Source organism: Tachyglossus aculeatus, chromosome 24 (assembly GCF_015852505.1).
Source record: "Tachyglossus aculeatus isolate mTacAcu1 chromosome 24, mTacAcu1.pri, whole genome shotgun sequence".
NCBI lineage: Eukaryota > Metazoa > Chordata > Mammalia > Monotremata > Tachyglossidae > Tachyglossus > Tachyglossus aculeatus.
Window position 1 is genome coordinate 21,338,446 of NC_052089.1, and position 22,831 is coordinate 21,361,276.

The 22,831-nt window shown below is 38.8% G+C and overlaps 1 protein-coding gene across 11 annotated transcripts in view; it reads right to left on the minus strand.

Moving 5' to 3' along the window:
* The window catches only part of ROBO2 (roundabout guidance receptor 2), a 1,226,656-nt gene that overhangs the window by 818,436 nt on the left and 385,389 nt on the right, over nt 1-22,831 (minus strand). The gene's annotated exons all lie outside the window — the stretch shown is intronic.

Below are 22,831 nucleotides of genomic sequence, written 5' to 3' on the forward strand. Positions count from 1 at the left end.
ATCATCCACATAAAGATGGTAGTTGAAGCTATGGGAGTGACTGAGTTCTTCAAAGGAGTGGGCATAGATGGAGAATAGAAGGGGATCCAGAACTGCTCTGAGATACACCCCCACCCCACCCCTGGCCTGCTAGCAGATTGGTCAACTAAGAGATAGAGCAAAGGTCTTGTTGTTGGGATAAACACCAACAGCTGAAGGCACCTACTGAATTCCGAGGGTTCTTATGCCAACTTCTCAATTTCAACTGTTGCAGGATAGTACCAAGTACCGTTCCCATTTTCCCTGGAAAATTCCCATTTAGAAATGTATTAGATCTAAAAATCTTCATTGGCCTTTTACTCAAGGAATGAAGTGGACTGAGACAGGAAAATGAAAGACAAGAAGGTTTCTGAATAATAATGTTGGTATTTATTAAGCGCTTACTATGTGCCAAGCACTATTCTAATCACTGGGGGGGGATACAAGGTGATCAGGTTGTCCCACGTGGGGTTTACAATCTTAATCCCCATTTTACAGATGAGGTAACTGAGGCACAGAGAAGTGAAGTGACTTGCCCAAAGCCACACAGCCGATAAGCGGCCAAGCTGGGATTACAACCCGTAACCTCTGACTCCCAAGCCCGGGCTCTTTCCAATAAGCCACGCTGCTTTTCCATGGCCTGAGTAGGAAATTTTCCCCTTACCTGCTGATGAACTTGATGTGAAAATGTGTGAAAAGTACTCCAATTCCCAAGCTTTTTAAATATTTTAAGTTACACTCTTCTTCTCTCGAGTCTTACAGTTTCATTCCCAAGATTTAAGTAGGCAAATTCACCTAGCCATAATGGCAGATCATTCCTCAATAATAGTCATTAAGCAAAAGACAAATAATAGTACTGATTTCACCCCTAATATCTGCAATGGAAATGGAAAGCTGGGTGGCGTTTCTAAGACTTCTCAGCTACAAACATTTGTACACTCTACCTGAAATAATAACAACTAAGACAAGAGGGCAAACCTATTGACATAATTGATTCATCAGTCATTACCAATCCATCCTGAAATGCTGATTTACTGAAATGCAGCATCAACAGTGCAATGCCGGCAAACAGATCACAGTGGCCTGCACCATGCGTAGATCTCTGAGTAATGGAGTTGTACCAGACATGGCTTGGTTCTCATTTTGAGTTATAGATTCCATTGAGGCTTCAATGTGAATCTGATTGATTCCTAAGAGCTGTCCAGTCTACTCATCTCCCACATGTGTGATGGTGTTTGGGGTTGGGGTGATTCCAAGAAGAAAATCCAAGTGAGAATGAATTACAGAAGAGAGTCTACAGAGTAAATGATATGATTACAACACCATCGGGGCAAAGGAAAGCATCATGCTACTTTTCTCCTCATTATCACTGCTCCCTTCTCCTTCACAATCTCCAGCCACTCCAACTCTCTTCGATTGTATTTATTAGGCACTTAGTGTCTACAGTGCACTCTACTAAGTGCTTGGGAGAACACAACATAACAGAGTTAGCAGACAAGATCCCTGTTTTACCGTCTAGAGGGGAATTGAGATATTGATAAATAAATTACAGATATGTATATAAATACTGTGGGACTGAATGAGGGGTGAAAAGAGAGTGCAAAACCAAGTGAAAGGATGACCCAGAAGGGAGTGGGACAAGAAGAAATGAGGGCTTAATTGAAGAAGGCCTCTTGGAGGAGATGATAAAATCATTTTGAAGTTGGGGAGAACCATCGTATGCCCAATCTGAAGGGGGAGAGCGTTCAAAGCCAGAGACAGGACAGCGGTGAGAGGTTGGCGGGAAGATAGATGAGATCCAGGTACAATGAGTAGGTTGGCATTAGAGGGAGCAAAATAAATGTATTGTTAATACAAATAAATCACTATAATATGTAATTTAAAGAGGGTGGCATGATGCTGTGGGGCTGAGGGTGGAGTGAATATCAGATGCCCAAAGGTTACAGATCTTTAATTTGTCATGCTTATCCTCACCCTTGCTTTTATGTTTTCCTAGTGTTTTTGTTTCAACTTTCCTTACAGCTGTCACCAGACCTCTCTACATGGTTTACTCTTCTACTGTGAGCACCTTGCTAATAATTCTAATTCTAAGAATAATAAGAATAATAATTCTTGCCAAATAATTCTAGGCCCTTTAGCTTTTCTTGCTCAATCTAACATTTAATCAGCTTGATTAACCTTCTATAAATACTTTCAAGATTGTACAACCCTCTGACTGTGGAAACAGGATGTGGAATGTATGATTTCATCATCTAAAGAACTCACAGTCTGAACGGTGTCTACAGTATAATGATGAGAATACAAAAATGCACTTTAGTTTCCAGTTAGACTTTCCAGGATACACAGAGCAAACTATAAGTTTTGAACAAGACACCTCAGCTAAATTTATACAAATGAGAAAGGCCTATCCAAGGTCTTTAGACAACTGTTAGAAAAAGCTCAAATGACTCTATGCTCTGCCAATGTCAATCTACATTCCATATATACAGACATTTTATGAGTCCCTGACCAATGGGAAATGCTGATTGCAAGGCCTGTTTTCTTTAGAAACTAATCAGAAACTGACATTGCATTGACTTTCCATTATGCATTCATAACACCATCTTTCAATGTGATGTCATAAAGAATTTATGTTGGACGTTAATCATGCAAGACCATTAAAGTGTTGCCATTTCAGTGATAATTGTTTACTATTATGAATGGTTCATGCGTTGTTCAAACAGTTTGAGTGTGAATAAAATGTATGCCAGAACCCATGATAATGAGAAAGATTAACTTCAACAAAACAGAGAAATCTGCATTATGTGCATTAAAATGTCAATTGCTAGAAACTGTTATTTTGCTGCTGGTATAAAAAAAAAAAAGGTAGTAGTTAAAGTCCAAGCAATTTGATACACGTGAGCTAAGCAGCCTAAAGAAAAATCAGCAACATTAATTGCATACCTGACATCATGTAGAGTACTAGTTTAAGCATTTGGGACGGTAATATAGAGTGAAAAGCCCTCAGGTGGCTTACAATCAGTCACGAAAATAAATTTCGCAGAAGAGGAAGTTATGATGGAGTCAATTGGGAATAAAGGAACCACTCGATCTGGAATTTGGGGGGCTGAGAAGCTGTGTGAGGGAAGTAATTGTACCTGAGTAGTTTGTGCAGTGGCACTGACACTCTCCTGCTCCTGCCAGTCAGATTCTACTTGGGGATCAGAAGGTAACAAGTGAGGGAGGTGGGCAGGGGGGCAACAGACAGGGGAGTGACACATGGCAAACAGTAGGGCACAATGTTTTATGTATACAACCCATATTAGCAGCATGGTGTATTGGATAGAGCACGGGACTGGAAATCAGAAGGTCATGGGTTCCAATCCCGGCTCCGCTAGTTGTTGGCTGTGTAACTCTGGGCAAGTCACTTCACTTCTCTGGACCTCAGTTACCTCATCTGTAAATGGAGATGGAGATTATGAGCCCCAAGTTGGCCAGGGACTGTGTCCAACCTGATTTACTTGAATCTACCCCAGCTCTTAGTACAGTGCCTGGCCCATAGTAAGCATTTAACAATACCCCAATTATTATTATTATTTCTTGCTGAAATGACTGTGGCACAATGCCAAACCTTTGGGGTAGCACCACGACCCAGCAGAGAGCCACTGAGCATTAAATGCCCAATGCATCCAGCTACTAAGAAAATGGAAATATTAATATGTGGATGAGTGCTTAAATAGTAGAATATTGAAGAGGTACGAAGTAACAATCTTGGCTGTACATAAATGCTGAGGTGTTACAAAAGTACTTTTGGGTACTGACTACATAAAAGTAGATGGGAAAATATGACCTAAGGAAAATAAATATTTATCAGTGAAAGCATCTTGGAGGAGGTAGGATAAGGTAAGAAATGAAATTCAAAATGATAAAATATCCTGTTAAATCTCTCTTGCAAAATTATGAAATGTCTAACGAACCCCATTAATTCAGAAACAAAGCACAATGACTTCTAAGTAAAAGCAATTATTTTAAAGTCTATCCTGCAGTGAAAGTCAAATGCAGTCAAAAGTGTCCATCAGCTATTCAAAAAACTCTAGTAAAAGTAACGTACCTCACCTAGCTAGGATAATCCTACACAAAGCAATAATGTATCGCCTATTTTTAGACTTTCCTTTTTGCTTTTTGAATGGAATAAGAATGGGCTCAATTTAGAGCCATTGTCGAAGCCCAAGAGTGCCATAACTAATGCTACTGTCTGTTACTGCCTTCTAAATGGAAACTAACTATATCTTTTTTTCTGGCATAAAATGTCTGCTTGATGAGCCTAATAAATAGCAATCGTCTTTACTGCCAACTCAAGCTTTTGCCATTAAGGCATATTTTAAGTGCTTTAAAAACAGTAATGGGAGTAATAAACTGTTAATTATACTTAAGATTTGAGAACCCAAAACAAGAATTCTTGCAAAATTGGGTGAAACACTACCTCCTAATTCCACTCATTGTGGCAGAATAAGAGAAATGAAGAGTCCTTTATTTATTTATTTTTTTTAAAGTGGGGCAAGGGGCTATTTTTGGCAATAACAGTGCAAGCCAATTGGTCTAGAAAGAAGCAGGTGAAAATCAAAATGACATTTCTAAATAGGAAGACTTGCTAAATTTTGAAAGGAAAGGATGTGTCAACACCAGAATACTCTCACTTCAGTACCCTCTCTTTTAAAGAGCTCATACATTGGCTACAAGTTCCAAGGTCTTAAATATCATGATAAGAAAAATGTGGTACACTTAGAAACTAAATATTTTCATGGAGCACCTCAAGGTCCAGTGAATTTGCCCACACAAGAATCCCTAAAACAATGGTCATTCCAGACAAATACTTTTTTCCAACTACCTCTTAAAATTATGATTTTTTGACCTTAACTTTTTTTCCTCAAGCTACCAATCTTTCAAACTCTCTCGACTTCAGTGATATCTGCTTTTATGACTCTCTCTCCAAGATAGTATTACAAAGATACACAGGTAAATTGAACAAAGACAGTATAAGGCAAAACATTGATTTCACTGACATTAATGACAATACAAACAAGGGAATCACAACCATGCAAGAAGCACTTGGCAGATGAGCCCTGTGATATAACACTGTCATTATTTTTAAACATGTGGCAAGCAACCTACCATAAACAGTGAAAATAACTGAGCCACAGCCTTCAGTTTACAATATACACATTATTTCTATGCATCATAAACCAAGCAAAATGGTACATGGAAAAGAGAAAAAACAACCCTTTTGAAATGAATGAGTTTCAAGAAATTGAAATTATTTAATCTCATGGAGATCTATGCCATAAACTGTGAATCTCACCCATTAGAAGACTAAGCCCAGCCCATTACAATGTGTAAATGGGAACTTAATAAAACTCAACTAAATAAGAAAGAAGGCAACTATCACTGCAACTGCCTTTCTTACAACTCAACTAATTCTACTTTGAAATGGCTGATACAGTAGTCATTTTCTTTGGAAGATTCTCTTTAACAGAGAATTATTTCAGGATGCTTTCCTAGACACTTAATCTGAATCCTTTAATAAAAAACCAAATCATCCCCACATTTCTTTCTTTTCTTTTCTTTTTTGGTAACCAAATGTTTTACTTCTTCCCAATCTGCTTCCCATCCCAGAACCCCTCTTTACATAGTGTATGAATGTGTCCTATTCTCTCAACACTACATCAGTCAATTAATCAATGTTTTTTATTGGGTGCTGAGGGCAGAGCCCTTAGAAGAATACAGTGCAGTTGATAGACAGATATCCTAGATAGTTGATAGAATACAGTGCAGTTGATAGACTAGATATACAATCTAGTGTGGAGAGACAGATGATGAAATAAGCTGCATATACAGGGAACATCAGGGAATAAGGATATGTGCATAAGTCAATCAATCATATTTATTGAGCGCTTACTGTGTGCAGAGCACTGTACTAAGCGCTTGGGAAGTACAAGTTGGCAACATATAGAGACAGGCCCTACCCAACAGTGGGCTCACAGTCTAAAAGGGGGAGACAGAGAACAAAACCAAACATACTAACAAAATAAAATAAATAGAATAGATATGTACAAGTAAAATAAATAAATAAATAGAGTAATAAATATGTACAAACATCTATACACATATATAAGTGCTGAGGGGTAGAGACAAAATGAAGATGAAAATGTTTGGGGGTATGAATGCAAAAACATATGCTAAGCTCTACTTCCCAAGCTCTTAGTACAGTGCTCTGCACACAGTAAGTGCTCAATAAATATGATTGAATGGATGAATGAATGAAGGGAGGAAGACTAGTGTGGGGAGATGAAAGAATAGTCAGGAAAGGCTGCCTAAATGAGATATGACCAAGGGAGGGCTTTGAAAGTCACCAACAACAGTGCTCACTGTTTGTAGAACACTGTACTGAGCATATGGTATTCATTCAATTGTATTTATTGAGCATTTACTGTGTGCAGAGCACTGTACTAAATGCTTTGGAGAGTAGAATATAACAGTAGACACATTTCCTGGACACAATGACCTTACAGTCTAGAATGTGATACAACAGAGTTTATAGACCCATTTCCTGGCCACAAGGAGCTTACTTGTTGGTTGTGTGGCCCTGTGTCTGAACTGATTTTCTTATTTCTACCTCAAGGCTTAACAAATATTATTCCCATTATTGTTATGAAACTCATAACAGTGATAAGGAAGAGTAGAATCAAAGAAATTCCAAGGAAAGGAATCTTACTTCTGTTGCTAGGAGAATGGTTACTAATAATAATGATGGCATTTGTTAAGCACTTACTATGTGCCAAGCACTGTTCTAAGCGCTGGGGGAGATACAAGGTAGTCAGGTTGTCCCAAGTGGGGCTCGCAGCCTTAATCCCCATTTTTGCAGATGAGGTAACTGAGGCAGAGAGAAGTTAAATGACTTGCCCAAGATCACACAGCAGACAAGTGGCGGGGCCAGGATTGGAACCCATGTCCTCCGACTTCCAAGCCCGTGCTCTTTCCACTAAGCCATGCTGCTTCTCATTACAGCCGTTCAGGGAGCGATAAAAGGGGATAAAAAAAAAATGCAAGTCAGATTAATTAGAAATGAAAGTAGCCCTGAGAAAAACTCACTTGCTAAACTCAGTTTTCTTAAGAAGAATAAATGCAGAAATAATAACATGCACCCTGCCCTGTATACGTCTCATTCTCAGGGGAAGGTTTTCTCCATCATCAATCTGCAGCTGCCAGTGACAAAGAAAGCAAAAAGCTGGCAACTTTCATAGGGGAATACAAAGCGAAGCTGTGGTAGCTATAATCTAGAAGCGAATCAAGTCCAAGGCACTCTGCCCAGGTACCAAAATAATGGAGAAAAACTGTTTAATGTACTCAGAGGTTTGTCCGAGTCCTGTCATGTGTGAACAGAAAGACAATTCAATCTTTTTTTTCTTTTCTCTATATCCCAGAAGAAAAAAGGGTCATCAAGGGAATCTGAAGGTGCTGTAAAAACTGAATTGGAGGCTGAAGTGCAGGAGAAAACTGATGTCTAGAATAGCCATTTATGGTGTCACAGAGGAAAAGGCTCAATGGACAATAACACATGAGTCATAGACCCCCTTGAAGTGTTAAATGACAAAGAACAATTAAGGCATTTTTTTCCTGCCTTAATAAATTAATCACATTTATTGAGGGCTTGCTGTATGCAGAGCACTGCACTAAGCCCTTGGGAGAGTACAGTGTAAAGGAGTTGGTAGACAGTCCCTGCCCACAGTGAACAATAATAATAATGATAATGTTGGTATTTGTTAAGCGCTTACTATGTGCAAAGCACAGTTCGCTGGGGTAGATACAAGGAAATCAGGTTGTCCCACGAGGGGCTCACAGTCTTCATCCCCATTTTACAGATGAGGGAACTGAGGCCCAGAGAAGTGAAGTGACTTGCCCAAAGTCACACAGCTGACAAGAGGCAGAGCCAGGATTTGAACCCATGGCCTCTGACTCCAAAGCCCGAGCTCTTTCCACTGAGCCATGCTGCTTCGAATGTACACATGCCCTTGGGATTTCAAAATTGACTTCACCACAACCACTTTCATCTCATAACCTGTCAAATAAAAAGGGTTTTACAGAAGACTAATAGAGCAAATTTTTTTTCCTGATAAAGACAGACTAATATCTCAATATTTTCTCTCTTTCATTCAACTAATTTAAACTTCATTCTCTTGGTTTTAATAGCAACAAATGAGACACTGAGCATACTTCTTCTGATAAATACCATTGATATTCATGAGAATCAGTGTGTGCAGAATACTCAGAAAAGCAGTAGGGCCTAGTGGAAAGAGATAGAGCCTTAGCCCACTTCCCTCTAAAGTGGGAAGAACACAGGTTATCACACTAATTGGCACTCCAATCCCTCATTTCAAGATAGTTCAATTCTACAAAATATTATTTCCCTCAAGAGAGGTGTTTCAAGGAGTAACATTTTAATTGTTATTTTTTTTCCCCTGGGTAAATTGAAGAAATCCTTCAGGGACTTGGCCATGAATTATAAGCAAAGTATAAATCCTCCATTATGAAACATACCTCCGGTCTTTGGTGTCCCTGAGAAAACCTTTTCTCAGCCCAATTCAGCCCAACAGCCCAAGTCAGAGTGCCCAGTCCTAAGCCCAGCTCTTCCAGTTGCCTGATGTATGACCTTGGACAAGTCACAACTTCTCTGTGACAGTGACAATAATAAAAATAAGAAGAAGATGAACTGTACTTTCCAAGTGCTTAGTACAGTGCCCTGCACACTGCAAGTACTCAATAAATATGATTGAATGAATGAATGAAGATGCAGCGTGGCCCAGGACTGGAAGCCAGGAGAGACCCAGGTTCTAATCCCAGCTCCCTTATGTATCTGCAATGCATCTTTGGGAAAATCACTTAACCGCTCTGTATCTCAGTTTCCTAATCTTTAAAATGGGGATTGAGCATCTTTTCTCCCTACTTCAGACTGGGAGCCCTGAGTGGAAAAGTGATGTGTCCAATTTATTATTTTGTATCTACTCAGAGCAGAGCAATCAAACAATCAATGGTATTTATTGAGCACTTACTATGTGCAGAGCACTGTACTAAGTGCTTGGGAGAGTACAGTACAACAGAATGAGCAGACACTTCTTGGCCAACAACAATCTTGCAGTTTAAATGAGTAGACAAATGTTTGATAAGATATATTAGCCACAGTTAACAGATGAGGAAGCTGAGGCTCAGAGATGTCATGTGAGTTGCCCAAGATCGCCAGCAGACATGTGACAGAACTGGGATTAGAACTCCATAAAATATATGCCCAGAGAGCCCAACTGGGGTAATTGAGAAAAAGCAGAAGGGGTGTTGTAACCCCTTCTCCATTTCCCCCCTCTTTCCTTTCCCAAATATCAAGACACTGCTTCAATTCCCAGTTTCACTTGAACCGTGAAGATCAGGTCACTGGTCATTCTGTACCCAAAGCAGTCTATGATACACTGTAGGAGCCATAAAAATTGGAACTTAGATTTTCAGCAATGACAGGGTGGGAAAGTCTGTCAGACTTCTTTGTATTCAGCTTTGCATTCTGTATCCAAGCAAGAAAGAAAACATATAAATTGACAATTGAGCTAGAGGTTGATAAACACATTAACTCAAAGGGAAAAATAAATAATTTAATGGAAAGGATATTCAGCAGTAAGATTCCCGACACTATTAACTGTACAAATAAGTACGGAGAGCTAGCTAATGTTACTCCTCAAGGTATGGTATCATTTATGAATTTTAAAAGTCAGATTAACAGCTGGGTCTATTCAGCATTTCTATGTGAATTTATATTTCCTTGAGTGAGGAGGGAAAAAAGCAACTGGAGTGTATTGCCACAAATCTGTTCAGGTGGAACTGAATTAGATGATATAACAGTCAAGCAGTAAACGTGATATGACAGGGTGAAGCAGTAGATAAAATGAATAAAGGAATACCTTTATTCTATTGTATCCTGCAATTAAAGCAGTTAAGGAATAGGAAGACCAATTTTGTTTCCACCTTTATAATTCTGGAATGCCTCTTTAGTGTGCTGATAAGATCTAATGTGTTATGTATTTCATCATGACAAAATATTTCAGATGATTTGAGTAGGTCCAATTTATGGCCTAGATAATGCATGCTTTTAGCAAAGCCATAGTATTATTTTAAAAGTTCTGAATCTTATTCTTCATTACTGTGAAATGCATCAAAGTGAAGGATTTGACAATGGCAAAGCTTGTCATTGTAATGACTTTAACTTTTGAATTAGTTCCCCAAAGCTTTGAACTTTTTTCTAGTCCTTTCTAGGAATTATTAAATAAAATATTCACATTAACTTATCTGTGTGATAAAGGCAGAAATAAGCAATGTATTTTATTCCAAAAATATTTAGATTTTATCAAAAAAGTTAACAAAACCCATTTGGAGAAAGGGACAACCACACACTAACTCTCAAATCCATGCGAAAACCCCAGCCCAGAGCTATATTATATAAAGGGCAATTTTATGTAAGCTTTTGATAATCAACAAAAAAATTTGATTTTGCAATATAAATGCGTTTAAAATATTAACCTACATTTGATACGAACTTAGGCTATTGATGCCTGTTAATTAACTTTAATTACCATTTTAGTATTAGATGTATTTTTAATTTTAAACATCGCATTTCAGAAAATCATAACGAAAACCCAACTGGTTCAAGTGCCACCATCCCAATTATTTAAACACTTCCCTGAACCTTTGTTCCTTCTTAGAGTAAAAGCGTGGTGTCTTTCCTAAACTGTCATGAGCCCAGGTTTCTTCTTTTGGATCATGCCTTTAAAGGATCACTCATGTTTTAAAGAATTCCCCAGTGTAATACTACAGCAAACCTGAAGCAACCTTTACCCAGGCTAGTGCAGGAGAATCTACATATCTAAATAATAATAATAATAATTCTGGTGTTTGTGAAACACTTACTGCATGCCAGGCACTATACTAAGCACTGGGGTGGATACAAGCAAATGAGGTTGGACAAAGTCCTTTTCCGACATGGGGACAGTGCGAGACATATAGTCATTGTGTACCATAATAATAAATGAATAAGAGTACTCTAAGCCTGTTTCAAGCAGGTTGAGTTCCATCACTGAATCATTACAGTAACAGTAATTCAATCACATTGCACAGGAAACTAATTGTACTTGCTTCAAGTCCACTGTTATCATAATTTGAATGGCAACCGGGAACTTTAAATAGTGGCAATTAGTGCCCCGTGGGTTGCTAAGGAAAGATCAATATACCAGTGGATAGTGCAATGCAATCCCAGCGAGCTTTCAATGGCAGATACTTTGATCCAAGGTTAGGGAAAACTGCGGTCAATCAAAATCATATGCTATGATATTGTTTCTTCCCCTCACTCACTTCTAGACAGAATTTCAACCATCAAAGGGAGATGCATCAGAATACTTGAGAGAAAACTGGAACACAAACTGACGTAGAATACTTCCCACATATGCACAAATTTCAACTATCAGATTCCTGTGATATTCTCTCCTTGCTGTGTGGGAGGATTGCTATAAAATCTCATGATGTGAAAATCTGTATCCACTTCCTTTAAGCTGAGAACTTTTATAACAAAACTGGATGACCGTATGTTCTTCCATATGTTTTCTGTCGCTTTAAGAGAGAGTGCCAAGTATGTGCAATTTAAAATGGCAAATAGCTGGATTATGGTGTGAACGATCCTGAGGAAATAATACAAAGCATATGAATGGGGCAGGATTTACAATTTTAATTGAACTAAAGTTTTATCTAATTCTGTATGTCTAAGTTAGGAATGGCTACTTTGGTCATTAGCTAGTTTTGCTTTAGCCATACTGTACCTGTTGAATATATAACTATTTCGTGGCATTAAGATATGACAGGGCTTATATCAACTTCCCATTAATACACAACTCAGGTGCAACCAGAGTGCTTCCCCGACTCAAAGCTGGCATTAATTATCAAACACGACCAGTACAACCAAACACTATTATGGTTGTTGACTTTCAATTCAAGAGTGTTTTTGTATTCTTTCAAAGATTTATTGAAATTACGATGGCGCATACGGTTAAATAATGGAAACATTAACACAATAAAGAACATGGTTCTAAAAGTGAACTAATGCAACATTTTCAGTTCACAAATATTTTTTTCTAAATGGCAATATGGAAGGCAACATGGACTAGTGGAGAAAAGCATGGGACACGGAGTCAGGTGACCCCAGATCTTATTCCCGCTCTGCTACTGACACCGCACTAAGCACTGAGGTAGATACAAGATAATCAGCATGTATAATCAGTCCCTGTTCCTTATGGGGCTCACAGTCTAAGGTGGTGGGAGAATAGGTCTCCACTGAATCCCCATTTTAGGAAAGAGTCAAGTGAGACCCAGAGAAGTTGAGTAACTTTCCCAGTCATACAGCTTACAAGCAAAGGAATCAAGATTCGAAACCAGGTCCCCTGTCTCTCAGGACCATGCTCTTTCCATTAGGATGTATTACCTCAATAATAATTGTGGTATTTGTTAAGCACTTACTATGTACCAGGCACTGTACTAAGCATTGAGGTGGTTACAAGCAAATAGGGTTGAACACAGACCCTGTCCCACATTGGGCTCACAGTCTCAATCCTCATTTTACTTATGAGGTAGCTGAGGAACAGAGAAGCGAAGTGACTTTCCCAAGCTCACAGAGCAGACAAGTGGCAGAGTTAGGATTAGAACCCATGACCTTCCAACTCCCAGGCTCATGCTCTAGCCACTAGCCATGTTGCTTCTCTGAACAAGAGTCCCATTCGGGTAGGGATTGTGTCCAAACTAGTTATTTTGCTTCAACCTGAGCCTTGGGCACAGGGCTCTGGCACATAATTATTCCATAGAATTCTTTTCTAAATACTCGTGAGTGTGCTTGTGAAAGAGATTGCCCCACATGTGCTCATCTTCTGTTTCTTTTTTGGTAAGAGCATGGGCCAATGGACAATTAATAACTCCCTCTTCGTACATAAAAATCTTAATTATGAACCCAAGTCTCTCATTCCCAAATGGGAGAAAGAGTGGACAACAGTGCTGAGTTTACTAGGAACAGAAAAATAACTACCTGTTCACATGAAAGAGCTAGAATAGCAAAAATCCTCTACCTCCCGATTCACAAATCTAAACCTTTCCATTCTTTTTAATGCTCAATTCTCTTAAAATGTAGTGTTCCTTTTAATGTACAGTCAATGAAAGAGTGTTTTGGGTGCCTATTGGGGCCTCCCTCCTTTCATTATATTTTAAGTAGCCCTCTATTGGAATAAGAAAAGTGGCCTAGTGGAAAAATCCTGGGAATCAAAGTACCCAGGTTCTACTGTTGGCTCTGCCACTTGTCTGCTGTGTGACCTTGGACAAATCACTTAACTTATCTGGGCCTCGGTTCTCTCATCTGTTAAACGGGTATTAAATCCTACTCCTTCCTACTTAGACTGTGAGCCCTATATAGGACAGAGTCTGTATCCGACCTGATTATCTTCTTTCTACCCTAGTGCTTGGCACCTAAGTGCTTATCATTTACTATTAAGTTGTATTGTAATTGTATTGCAATTCTGTTGTATTGCACTTTCCCAAGCACTTGGTATAGTGCTCTGCACATAGTACATGCTCAATAAATATGATTAAGTCTTTGCCAAATGAAAGATGATGTTAAGATGATGGTGACCCCTGGATCGCACTTTGCAGGTAATGTGAAAGCTGTCCTAAGGTAACCCAGTGCAGCAGCAGTTCAGATTGACTATTGGAGGGGATGTTTCAGCCCAAATGCTCCATTGGACAGGAAAACCTGCCAACACCTGGGCTGGAAAGCAAAGATCTGTGCCTCCCACAACTGAACTTAGTAGTAGACTTGTCTAGTGCACAGTCAGGTCAAAAGTGATTTATCTACAAAAAGCTACCATAAACTCACTTGCATTTATTTGCAAATGCATCTGTAGTGGGTAGGCAGTGCAGCTCTACAGAAGATAGAAGATAAGCCCCTGCCAGATCTGGGAAATGAGACAGGAAACAGTCACCAAAAATATTTCTTGGGCTATCCACATTAGTTGGACCACAGTTACAACCCAAACAGCCTAATATGCTACATTGTTTTTATTTATTTTGAATGGCCCTGGAAAAATCTCATGAAATCAGGAAACTGACAGCACAACGAACGTCTCAGAGCCCTTGGGATCTCTCTCTGCAAAAAGCACGATGACTATTGATTCTTGGGAGCCACACTGCCCAAAGTGCTTGCATTGATATTCATGGGCAGTCGATGGGACTTTAAGATGCTACTGAATTCCAATGAGGAGTCCTGTAGGTGGGAGCAGAAGGGGAGAACATCAATTCTGACTTACTTGCCCCTAACGATGGAGACAAGATCCTTCAAGCTAGAGAAATCATTACTTCGTTATGACTGATACACTTCCTTTACCATATAATAAAATCTCAGAAAAAAAGGAAATTAGGAAAAAGGAATGTTCACATGGAAGGGGGCAGGAAGTTATTCACTGCTTCTTGAGGGTCAAATGTCTGAAGTCAGTCTTCATTATAATAAGGATATAATTAGTGTAATAACCTCATGATACTTGGTCTCTGAAGGACTTTGAAATCCCAAGTAGTCAACATCTCTGCCTTTGGACAGATTTAACATGTTGTTGACCCACCTACACTTAGTTCCACCCCTTTTTCTCCTTGCCTCCCTCCTTCCAGAATATGATTTTCCCTTCCCAAGGAGCCAAGATAAAATCATTAAAAGTTCTTCCGATCCTGACTTCATCCACAGTCTCTGGCCTCTGTGAAATAAAGATGTTCAAGAAAGTGCTGACCAGCTGTGAAGGCAGGTGAAAAGGGCCCTATTATTTCAGTAAATTTAGTACACTTCCAAGACCTGAATTTTGGAGAAGCAATAAGAAATCAGTATATTTCCAAAATACCAAAGGACTTTATATCGCCTCTTGTTTCACAAGATGTTGGTCTACTTACAAAATAAAGTTAGGGATTTTTCAACTGTAAATTCCAAACCTCATAGACTAAAACCTTTATAAAACACTCCACATCCCATGATAAATTTTCAAGTGAACTGCAACATTCCACATTTGCTTACATTCTCCTAAATATGTAATTAAAGAAAGGAATCTGAGTAATGAGCATTTTTATGCTAAAAGAATAAGTTGTAAGGCTGAAATCATATCTATAAGAATAGAAACAAAATTGCCAAGAGCAGTCAATAATTATAATAATAATAATGTTTGTTAAGCACTTACTATTTGCCAGGCACTGTTCTAAGGGCTGGGGTAGATACAAGCACATCGGGTAGGATACAGTCCCTGTCCCTCATGGGTCTCATAGCCTTAATCCTCATTTTACAGATGAGGTAACAAGCACAGATGAGGTAACTGAGGAGTGAATTTACTTGACCAAGGTCATACAGCAGGTAAGTGGTGGAGTTGGGTTAGAACCCAGGTCCTTCTGTCTCCCTGGCCTATGCTCTATCCACTATAACACACTGCTTCTCATTGGGAAAAAAGTAGATCTCTCCCAGTCATATAGTTAATGAAATACATAATCACAACGTGTGCCTAAAATACATTGGTAAAAGTATTGTGTAATTAAGAAAACAAAGAGAAAAACCTGCCCCAAATAGGCACAGCGACTGCACTCAGAATTCTAAGCACATTAAATCATACACCACTTTTCTGGGATAACCTCAAGTTAAAGGAAAGTATCCCTCTTTTACATTTTGCCCTTCTCCAGAGCCTTCCATTTGCTTTTATTTTGCTATTTGAACAGACTTTGGTTGATCCTTAGTCAATACCATGTTAGGGTGTTCTCAAGATGGATGAGCTTTCATTACCTTCTACCCAAAGATTACCTGGGTAAATAATATTGCAAGGAAAAATATTTCCCGGAACGTTTAGGTAATGAACAAGAATACTTATAGCCCTTTCAATGGGAAATGAATCCCAAATGAAGTACTTTGAGAATTTGAGTTTATCAAATCTGGCTCTTCCCTGTCGCAGCAAAATATGACCACAATTCAGAGGGAACATATAAAGGGATTAAGAAACCCAAGATTTCTTAGGGCCAGCAAGTTGGAGGAATAACCCGAAAACATGAAAAATAAATTAGACAACTAATTTAAAACAGCTAATCTGAAACCAGCCTTAGCTGTCTATGGACCAAAATTTACATGTCCAATTTTTCCCCCACAGCATTAGTGTTTTTAACTCAAACACTAACAGGAAACAACGTTCTCAGGCACACCCTGCTTTTAATCCCATGAAAGGAATTTAAAGAGCTGAGGGAAGAGATTTCTGTATCTTGCCCATGTGATGGAAAAATGATACTACCCAAGATGTGGTAAAAATGGGGAAACAAAGTCTTTTCCCTCAATGGAAAATGCAAACCACCACCACCTATTTTCTAGAGAAGGTATAAGCATCAGGGCAACTGATGCATAAGATTCTCCACTATTATGCATATCAAAGATTTATAAAACATATATGACAAAGCAGAAAGTAGAAGAAAAGGGTTCAGGCTCTCCTCAAGCATAAGCTATTACCTGGAATAATACCTCTGGAGCAGATTTAAGTTTTTCAGGTTTTTAAGCCTAAAATCTCAGTGTATAAGTAATCTACAGTATTTGGAAAAAGGATTAGTTATTCAATGTGTTCAATCAGATTTGGGCACTAAGGAAGCAGAAACATATTTATCTTATCAAAATAGCATTTACTGAGCATCTTCTTGGTGAAAAATATATTAGATGCTGTGGGAAATTTAAAAAGGATGAAGTGTACACCTTCAAGGAATTAAAATGCCACATGGGAAGGAAACAAACACAGAGGGTGAAATTCATAAACTTTAAACTATATTAAACCTAGACTATTAAGTTTCAACATAAGTAATGTTCCAGATAATCAGAAAAATGGGCTATCTATTGTTCTTATCTGCTAAAGATTTTGTAACTTTTTAAAGTGAATATCTTTGTCTTCTGGGAATCTGCAGGAGTTGTAACTCAATAGGGAAACGCTTGAGAGTTAGGAAAGGAAAATCTTGTTCTGATATCACTTACACTCCCCTCATAGGTTTAGTGAATATCTAAATGTGGACAATTTCTCTTCCCTGTGATACGATCATTCAACTCCTGCTGAGCTAGTCCACAGAAAGGAATAAGCAGGCTCTGAGAGAACATCATAAATCAAACAGTTTTTGCTGCAACCCTGTTGTAACTCTTATAATGTGACATTATTAATTTCATGATGTCTTTGTTTTCTCTCATTAAAATGGGGAGCATGATGTAGGCCTATTTATTTTTTAAGTTTTCACCTGTCATGTGAGTTGCTGTTTTGGGCACTCAGTGGCTGAGAGACTTAATATAGCTCAGGCCTGACAACCATGGAGAATCAGACAAGTGGAACAGAAATAGATATTAAAACAGGTCCACCGATGGAAATTACTGGCAATTAGTGCTACTGTAATTAACAGCTCCCTGATTAGAAGGTAAAGTGACCATAGCAGACAGGGTAATGTTCTGAGGGGAGCAGGTTGCCACTCAGAGTAATTCGTATGCCTTGATGTTCCTTGGCAAGCATTCCCAATTTACTTTAATGTTTGTGTTAATAAAAAATGGGCAGCTGAGTCATATTAGTTGCTGGAATAGGGTAATGCAGGTGATCACAGAGGATTTCTGTATTTAAGCAAACTAAACCACATCACCAAAGATACTTTGTTCTTAGTAAGTCTACTCTTTGTCATTTAGAAAGCTGCTAGAATGTAAGGTGCTTGTGAGCAGGGATTGCATCTACCAACTATATGGCTCTCTCCCAAGCGCCATATAGTACCCTACTCTGTATCAAGAGCATGTTCAATAAATATCATTGACTGACTGATTAAATGTGCCAAGATGAGATAGGGGAAGTAACCCACAAATTCTAATAGCCAGGTAAGAAGTATATTGCATTTTTTAGAAACAGGTGTTCTCCTTAAAAGCCACTGAAAATCTGCTCATTCATTCATTCAATCGTATTTATTGAGCATTTACTGTGTGCAGAGCACTGGACTAAGCATTTGGGAAGTACAAGTTGGCAACATAGAGAGACAGTGCCTACCCAACAATGGACTCACAGTCTAGAAGGGGGAAAAAAGACAACAAAACAAAACGTATAGACAGGTGTCAAAATTGTCAGAACAAAGAGAACTAGAGCTATATGCACATCATTAACAAAATAAATAGAATAGTAAATATGTACTAGTAGAGTAATAAATCCTACTCCTACCACAAGTAAAGAAGGTAGAATAGAGTAACTTTCTCATAAGCTGGAAGCCACAGAATAGAGGACACATTCATCCCCCCGACCTTACCTCCTTCCCCTCCCCAAGCACCTGTATATATGTATATATGTTTGTATGTATTTATTACTCTATTTTATTTGTACATATTTATTCTATTTATTTTATTTTGTTAATATGTTTTGTTTTGTTCTCTGTCTCCCCTTTCTAGACTGTGAGCCCACTGTTGGGTAGGGACTGTCTCTATATATTGCCAACTTGTACTTCCCAAGCGCTTAGTACAGTGCTCTGCACAAAGTGTGCAATAAATACAATTGAATGAACGAATGGATTTTAAAGCAGTGAGGATTACTCATATAAACCAATTCATTACCTTAAATCATCTCTCTCTCTCTCTCTATATATATATATATCTGTTGTATGTATATATGTTTATACATATTTATTACTCTATTTTACTTGTACATATCTATTCTATTTATTTTATTTGGTTAATACGTTTGGTTTTGTTCTCTGTCTCCCCCTTCTAGACTGTGAGCCCACTGTTGCGTAGGGACCGCCTCTTTATGTTGCCAACTTGTACTTCCCAAGCGCTTAGTACAGTGCTCTGCACACAGTAAGCGCTCAATAAATACGATTGATATTGATTGACTGATCTATGGGCTCTCTACTCAAGATGAGGGGAAATTCTTCCTAATTCACTGAAGAATTAACACTGGCCCTTGAGGGCAATATTGGTTATTATACTTAGGGCAAATATGAATGCATTATACCAAGGCTATGACCTCCCTTTTGAATGTGGGAGTGACATGACAGACCCAAAGTGGCCTGGCATGTTTACTCTTATGTCCCTCACTACTGGCTCATAATCTATATGCTGCCTTTCCAGACAGGGTGAGTTTATTCACATCTTCTCCAAGAGGACTCCTTCCCTGCCTAAGCCTTCCTTTCCTCATCTCCCACTCCCTTCTGCATCACCCTGACTTGCTCCCTCTGTTCACCACTCCCTCCCAGCCCCACAACATTTATATACATACCTGCAATTTATTTATAGTAATGTCTCTCTCCCTCCCTCTAGATGGTAAGCACATTTTGGGCAGGGAATCTGTCTGCTTACTATGTTGTACTCTCCCAAGTTCTTAGTACAGTGCTTTGCACACAGTAAGTGCTCAATAAATATGACTGAATGAACTCACCAAGAAGATGAGTTCCTCTTGCAGAAGGATAGGCTGGACCAACCTGTCAAATAAGAAAAGCAGCATAGCCTAGTGGAAAGAGCATGGTCCTGGGAGTCTGAGGACATGAGTTCTAATTCGGACTCCCCCAATTTTCTGCTGTGTGATCTTTAGCAAGTACCTATCTTCTCTGTCTCAGTTGCCTCATTTGTAGAATAGAGATTAATAATCATAATTGTATTTGTTAAGCACTTGCCATGTGCCAAAGCACTAGGGTAGATACAAGTTAATCAGGTTGGATATGATCCCTTTACCACATGGGGCTCACACTCTAAAAGAAGCAGCGTGACTCAGTGGAAAAGAGCCCGGGCTTTGGAGTCAGAGGTCATGGGTTCAAATCCCAGCTCCGCCTATTGTCAGCTGTGTGACTTTGGGCAAGTCACTTAACTTCTCTGTGCCTCAGTCACCTCATCTGTAAATTGGGGATTAAGACTATGAGCCCCACACGGGACAACCTGATCACCTTGTATCCTCCCCAGCACTTAGAACAGTGCTTTGCACATAGTAAGTGCTTAATAAATGCCATTATTATTATATATTATTAAACCCCATTTTGCAGATGAGGTAACTGAGGCCCAGAGACTATGAGCCCTATGTGGGAGGGGAACTGAGTCCAACCTGATTATATTAGTATAGTACCTGGAGCATAGTGTTTTAAAAATATCACTAAAAGAAAAAAATCATCCTACACTGTTTGTGGCAACTGGTTGTTGCTGCCGAAGTGCAAAGTACTAGCTCCCTAACGTGTCATTCAGGAACCGTATAAAATGGTTTGATCCTAAATCTTAGAATGTATTCCATTCATTTTTGTTTCTATAGAAATGGTATGGATTGAGTGCCTATTGATATAATTCTATATATTCTGATGGTATACTGATGCCTGTTTACTTGTTTCATTCTGTCGTCTGTCTCCCCCTTCTAAACTGTGAGCCCGTTGTTGGGTAGGGACCGTCTCTATATGTTGACGATTTGTACTTCCCAAGCACTTAGTACAGTGCTCTGCACACAGTAAGTGCTCAATAAATACGATTGAATGAATGAATGAATGATAAACTGTACTTGGGAAACTCCATTAGGCAAATGACTGGGTCCCCTGTCTTCAAGGAAGTTATGTTTCTCAATGAGGATAACTAAGGGGAATAATAACAGTGGATTTCCATATCTCCTCAGGCAGAGATGAAACATGCAGGTTGGCCAAAAATCGGTCACAGTTTTGACAAAGATTAATTATTGCCTCACTAGAGTAGATGGCTATAGCGTATGAGCGTTTTGTTCCTCTATAAAACACCTAACTTTCTAGAACAAAACCTCAGGAGACATGAAAATCTATGTTTTTATTTTTCAAAATTGTTTAACTAAATCCTTGCTTCCATACACTCTAAAATGGAAATATTATGAATAGCACTGTTAAGATGAGTGACAGGTCAAAGGTGTCTAAGCCACAGTGATTATGTTGTGTAACAATGCCAACGACTGCACCTCTTTATTGATCTGATGGTAATTAATGCTTTTGTCTAGTCAATATGTTGACATTAAGGGTTATCTCAGTGAAAAGATCTGTCACTAAACTCTAGCCAGTGTCAAAATAAGTAGCAACTAAAATCAGATTTCTTGATAAAGCAGATATGCTATGATGGTGCTTAATGGAGGGAACTATGCATTAAAAAACACCTCCACCTTCACAGCAGAAAGGGCCAGGTACAGAAACAGGGAAAACAATGGGATTGCATAGGCTACTTTACAGAAATAATGGCTCATTACAGATCAAGTGGTCACTCTAATAAGCTGTGCATCTTGATTTGAATTCCAGAACACTCAGGTATTCAGACTTTTCTAAAGTGCTTTCTTCTTGTCAAATAGATCCAAATTTTAAATGTTACACTTCTGTACATAGAAGTGTGTAACCATTAATACGGTACAGATGAGCCTGAAAACAGTAAACCTGGTAAATATCCCTAGAGAATTAAAGATGACCAAAGACAGGATGGAAATATAAAGCTGGGTACCAAAATACACTCAAGATTTCACTTGGGGTGTCACCATCGTATTTACAGGGATACAAAAAAGTCAATATTAAATTATAGCAATTACATTATCCAGATCACCCATATAACAGGACTGGGCCTCATTCTGATGTGTTGTAGGAGTGCATTTTTACTATATTTGGAGGCAGAAACCTGTGTCGAGTGATTAATGACTGCAGGATGACTCCACATTGACCCAATGTTGGGTCAACAAAGAGGGTTAATGGATGGAGACCAAATTAAAAACAAATGTACCCAGGGTTCTTGAGGATCTGTGCCTATGTCAAAGCAAGTTGGATTCACTGACTCATGTTTCACACCACCCCATGCTAGTAGTATGTAATATTGATATTATTACAACTTTTTTGCTCCCAAAGCAAGAATAAAGCAGGATAGCAGCCAACTATAGGATTACTTGTATCTCTGTGATGCATGTTTTGGTTTCCAAGAGCGAGGCCAAAATAAAAGAATTACCCGCAGAGGGCAAAAAGTGATTAAACAATAACCCGGTTCTGTGTGCCATAATATAGACCGACAAATGGCTGGAAGTCAATTACCAAAGTAAAGCATGAATTCAACCCATCAACAGACCAAGCTTAAATCCACAACCCACAGCCTATAGTGGGCAAAAAACCCCAAAAATCATAGAACCAGTTCACATCAACCTATCCAGTATCTCTCTTGGCTTAGGTAAAGGGGATCCCCATTATTACAAATCTTCTCAATTCCACAGAAGGGGCTTTGATCACACCACCTCCCCTAATCAAGTAGATTTATTTTTCACTCCACCGATAGAAGCTTCTAATTGAACAGAGAACATTTTTAGCTGTTCAAGGTCCACCAGACCGAAGGCTTTCCCTGACTAGATGGTGAGGCCCCTAAATCCCTTTATCTTCGCTTACCCCAGCTCTCGTGGAGGAGAGGGATCCAATTGCCCTGGCCTGGTGTCTCCCCTGTGAGGTGAACAATTGCTTTGATTGATCATGGTTGGACTGTGATGACTTAACATTTCTTCATAGAGTCTGTCGATAATTAACCATTTAAAAATGGATAACATAATCAGAGCTGGCATAATCTAAAAAAATAGATGCAAAGGTATTTGGTTTCATTGGTTCAAACCAAATGTCCTTTAACAGTGAAGGATCCCTACTCTTGATGAATCTTCTGCACAATTAACTCTTTTTCATTATTAAAGTGTGAAATTTTTACCTAAAT